A 5,488-nucleotide genomic window follows, 5' to 3' on the forward strand; every position below is an offset into this window, starting at 1 on the left:
GGCGGGAGCCGCGGTCCTGGCTCTGGTGCGACCCCGGTGCTCCTGCCGCTGAGGGCCAGCGGGCCTGTGGGGCGCGCCCGGAGGCAATGTCTGACTCCTGGGCTGCCCCTCTCGGGAGGCATTCGGTGGCGGTGTCAGGCTGGGTCTCCGCCATCTCGAGGCGTTCCTGGCCGTCGGGGCTTGTGAGGCTCGCTGTGGTGTGGCTGCGCGAAGGAGTCTGTAGCGGGCCGCTTGCCTCGGCTAGTTTGCGGAGCACATGGCAGCTGGGAGCTCCCCTACACCGTGCATCTCTTGCAGGCTTGGACACAAGGGGCATCCCTGTGTGTTAGGAAAGTGCCTGAGCTTGCTGTGGCTGCCTTGTTCCCCAGCTTTCTGCATGCAGGGAGGCACTTGCAAGAGGCTGAGAAGGAAAGAGAGCCACAGGTGGGAGAGGAGGTCTCACGTTGTTGATGACCAGAGATCCATTCTAGGACCTGGGAAGCACAATAACGGCTTGGCTTTGAAACGCTTTTCTGGAAACATTTCTAGCTTCTGAGGTCCTGGTGTATTACAAGAGGATTGAAAATGTTGGAGAATTAGTTGCCTTCTGGCTTGGCTGGAGTGCATTCAGGAGGGATTTCAGAAGGTCCGTGTAGGCCGCTAACAGGACACATGGATTGTTTTGTTGCTTGTTACTCCATGTTCTCTGCCCTGTGACACGTTTAAATTCTCAAAAGGCTTTTTTTGGGTATCTGTAGATGTTTGGGCTGTCTCCCTGAGTGTCAGAGTTGCCTCTGACTCTTGCCAGGGCACTCTTCTGGCAGCAAGTTCCACAGGTAAGTTTCTATTACTTGAAGTCTTCCTCTAATCTGTATGGAATGGTCTGATAGAGGTTGTCCTACTGACCTCCAGATACAGCGTGTAAATAGATGCAGCTGGTGGATTTTTACCTCTCTTCTGTCACTCATGGTGTGAATCTATTTTAATCCTTTCCCTTATGGCCTTAAGAATATAACGTAGATTGTATCTTTTATCAATGGCAATCTTTTCTGGTTTCTGGTCTTTCTTTCTGGCCTCATTTTTGTTTTGAGGTGGGCAAGAAAGCTGAGCTCAGGCCTAGGCTGCTGCGCTGGCCTCTGATATTATAAAGGGCTTGATGATTCTTTGTTTTCCAGAAACTGCTTATAGAAGTGTGTTTGCTGCCTTTTAAAAGCGCACCGCAGATCTTGAGGGAGCACCAGCAAAGACTATGCCAGCTCCTGAAATGGTGTGCAAGTTTCTAGCCGGTTCATAACTGACTCATTGAGTGTGGTTTGCAGACATCAGTCTTTTTCTGCTGTCTCTTTTATTATTTATTGTTCCTTAAATCAGCAGCTATTCTAGCTCTTCGAGGCCACAGAGAATCTGAACTTGTCCTTATTTGTCTCTTTTCTCTAAGGTCTGTATTCCTTCTTCTACAGCTGTGTTCTTTTTTACTTACTCCAACCAAACCCTGTCCTGCACAGGGTTTGGTGTAATATCCCTCTTATTCCACTCTGTCCCAGAATATGCCCTTTTCTGCCTTGTCTTCACCCATTTCCCACACAGCCTCAGGTTCACTGTTCACTGTAGTGTGTGCACTGCATACTGGTGAGCCTGACTGACCTGAACTACACTTAGCTTATCTGTCAAAAGCAGCAAAGACGAGGTGGTCAGGACATCAGGACTGCCTGTAGACCCATTGTAAACATTGCCTTGAGTTATAATTTGGACATAAGGTTTACATTCTTGTTCTTTTCTGACTTTCAGCAGTGCTTTGCACACAGTAGCCCCATGCACTGTGGAGTGTTCCTAGAGAGGCAACTTTCTGCTCCAAATAAAAAATTAATAAACGTGTTTGGTTTTTTTTAAGGGGGGAAGGAGTATCACCAGAATCCTTGTTCTTCATTCCTGAATTCTTTGACTTGTGACCTCTTGGGGAACTTAAAATTCCCCCACATTGGTTTTCACTTTTGTATCTCATCTAAAATGTGACCTGGACATTCATCCCACCTCCCTTGCATTTTTGTCTGAGATCTATCTGCTATGGTTTCTCATAGGGTAATTGTGCCCAAACCCATGTGTTAGATTTTTGGAGCGGTGAATTGATTCCTTTTTCTGGAGGCTGTTTTACCAGTTTGTGGATACTACCAAGCATGCCACTCAGTGCATTCGTAGTCTGAATGACCTGTTGCTTGTGGGTATCTTATTAACACAGAGGCTGATCAGCTGGGAAATGCTTTAGGTTTTCTCCTGCACACTTAAAGCTGAGCTCAACTGCTTTAGCTCTTCCTGTTCTTCGTATACTGTTGTGATGCTTCAGTGTTGACAAAAGATGTCAGAAAAACAAGGTTGTAGTTCTAGCCATATGTGCTGATAATGCAGCTAGGTGTGCCTAGCTAAGTGGGAGTGGTAACGGAATGAGCTTCTCTGCAAGGAACATGAAGTAAGCTTCTGGCAGAAGTGTGAAGCATTCAGCTTTCCAGGACAGGTGTTATTTTCTTTAGAGCTCAAGGATTCCACTGCAATTGTGAGTTCAAAGGAACCTTGAGTTTATTATAGCTTCTGCTGCTTTTGCAGCCTCTGTTGTGATCCATTAGAATCTGAACCACCCTGCTGAAGAGGATTCAGATGCTATGAGAGCTGGAAACGCAGAGCTGCTGTTATTCCTGCACATGTGCTGAGTAGGTGCAGGTTACTGGCTGTCTTTGTTTCTGGAGGAAAGTCAAAGCTTTAAAAGTGTAAGGAACCCAAAGGGTTGGGGGAGAGAAATGCTGAAAAGATGACTTAGTAAAGAAAGATAAACTGCTTGGGGAACTGAAGATATTGCCAAGCTTTGCCACTGGTCTATCACTAAACAAAAGGAATCAACTGAAGAGTTATGTCCTAACAGAAGGGAAGGAAGAAGTTCTTCAAGACTCATGGAACAGCAGAGACTTAACTGCCAGCTGTGCTAAAAAAGCTGGCTGGTGTTACAAATACTAGATACTGGAGTGGGGAGCATGTTTGAGGCCACAGATATCCCAAATCATTGGTGTGCACAAGAGTTGTTTTCCTCCGTCTGCATGGGGAGCAGTCGGAGCATGTTGTGGGACCTGGTTTGCTTGTCAGAAAGCAGATGAACACATGCCTGTTTACAAATCAAAACAGTGCCCTTGCTAATTCTCAATATTTGTCTCAGTGTTCCTTTTCCTACTGGCAGTATGCAGAGAAGTTCCACACGTGGCTGGTCTCAGTTTGGTTTTCTGTCACTGGTACTTGTTGAGAATCTTGTCTCTTGCATTGACCTCTTCTCCATTTCCCTTTGAGAAACAGGACCTGATTCCCTGTAGTTACTTCGAATAGTTCTGATGCATTATGCTCCATTCTTTTTTATTTCTATCCTGTTGGCTACCTATAGCCTATTAAGGCTAACTGACATAACTTTTGTGTTCTTCTTGAATTTGTGCTGGAAATTCTCAATTAAATCGCATCAGGTGTGCTTGCTGGAATTTTCCTTCCTGATTAAATGGTAGTTCAGCACTTCACAGGTGATTTGCTGAAAACTCTTTCTTTCAACAGATGTTCTCTTAGGGTCAAACTTCTCCATCCACAGCTCTTTGTATTTTCAGTGATCTGTTAAACATATTTTGATACGGATTTCCCTGTTTATTCCTGTTTCTTTGGGATGCACAGACAGATTCTCTCTGTATAGCAAACTTGGGAAACTTATTCCATTGTGGCTTTATATTTACAGATACAAGTTTTTTGCTTGTAAATGGAACAAAATAGATTATGAGGAAAAAAATACTTATTTTCTTCTTCCCTGTCCACCAAGATGGCAAAGTGTGATGATTCATGGTAGCTTCACTGGATAGTAAACTCCAGGGACTGCACAAGCAAGGATGGATCTCAACAGGTTTCTTACAATGATAGTGCTTTGTTGGAGACAGCCACCTCGTTTTTGAGGAGCTGGATTAAGACTCCCAAATCAACTCCTGCAAATTGTAAAGGAGAAACATTGCTTGGATATGGTCTGTCCTCTTATCTCTCCCCCTGCTCCTGCATGGGCACTGGTGCCTTGGAGCTGAGTAGAATATGGAGCCAACTGACCCCTCAGTTACCAGGCACTGCAGTTTTTGCTAAGTGGTTTCTAAGGGACAGGTTGAGCTACCTGCATACCAAGAACAAGGTGCAACTTGAAGTGATTTATCATCAGACAATGGTTTGTAGCATTGACCTCCTCTTTGGCCGGGTCTTAGTAGCTTTGTTTGCTTAGACCTTCCTAGGATTAAAACTGAGAAATTATATTCTGTGGCGTAACCGTATTTCTCTCCATTTAGAGATATATATATATATATAATGCTAGTTAGTTAAGTGCTACTTTGAGCTGCAGCCATCTGACTTGTGAGAGTCAAGTCTCTAAGCTGGTAGTCTGTTCAGTAGAGTAGACTTTAGAAAAACTAGTTCTCTCAGTTTTCTTTCTTGGTATATTGGTTGTTTCTTGCTGTTTTGGGACAGGATTTGCAGTCTTCCAGGGTACTGGTCATTGGGCTGCAAGAAGCAGCTGCGTCTAAATACAGCTGTCTAGCTCGCCAGAGCATAATGCAACTTATCCAAGACTATGGGCTCTTATATCCCGTGAGTTGCAACATTAGAAATTCTTAGATACTTGTAGGTCATCTCTTGCTGAGATGCTCAAGGAAGCTGGTCTATTTGTGTACTCCTCATGCAGTGGTGCTTCTTGGGGTCCCAGACACAGTTTGATTTACCCAGACTTGCATAAAACTAGCTCCGTCTTTCTGTCTCCAGAGTTACTTGGAGTCTTTGTCAGCAGCTTGCTGTGTGGTGTGCTGAGCTATGTGCTGTGCTGACAGTTCAAATTATTCACTTAGTGGGGCAAACAGAGTATTACTTTCTGTGTCTAAATGGTTGCTCCAAGCTCCCTGAAAACTCACTGCTAGGTGAATATTTTGGAGTTGCTTATGCTGGGCTTAAGTTTTTGAGTTTTCCTTGTGGCTGAGAGCAGAGCCAGTATGTTTTGATTGCAATACTCTGCATCAGATTTAGCTAGAAACATAAAGTAGCTCGTTTAAACAAGCATGATGCTGCATTTTTTAAAATTTTTTTTTTTTTGCTTGTGTGACGAATACCTAGACCCAGGTCTGGGTTTCCCCCACGCTCTTCTAGAGTTTCAATTTGTCTGCTTTAACTTTTTATTTCTTGTCTTACTTCATGCGGTAAATGCTGACAGATGAAGAAAATAATTAATGTATTAGATAAATGTTAACTACAAATTATTTTGTCATTGCATGATTTTTACCTAGAATGAGATGGAGGAACAGAGAGTGCTGTCATGCCAAAATGGGCAGAGTTGTTTGAAAAGTGTGAAGCAGACCTGCAGGTAGTCCCAGCATCAATGTTTGTAAGCGTATATATGCACATATGCAATGTACTTTATCTCATTATGTTGATTATTAGTGAACTTCAACTAAATCAGTACTCATTTTAA

The sequence above is a fragment of the Chaetura pelagica genome, unplaced genomic scaffold (assembly GCF_000747805.2).
Source record: "Chaetura pelagica isolate M959 unplaced genomic scaffold, ChaPel_1.0 scaffold610, whole genome shotgun sequence".
NCBI lineage: Eukaryota > Metazoa > Chordata > Aves > Apodiformes > Apodidae > Chaetura > Chaetura pelagica.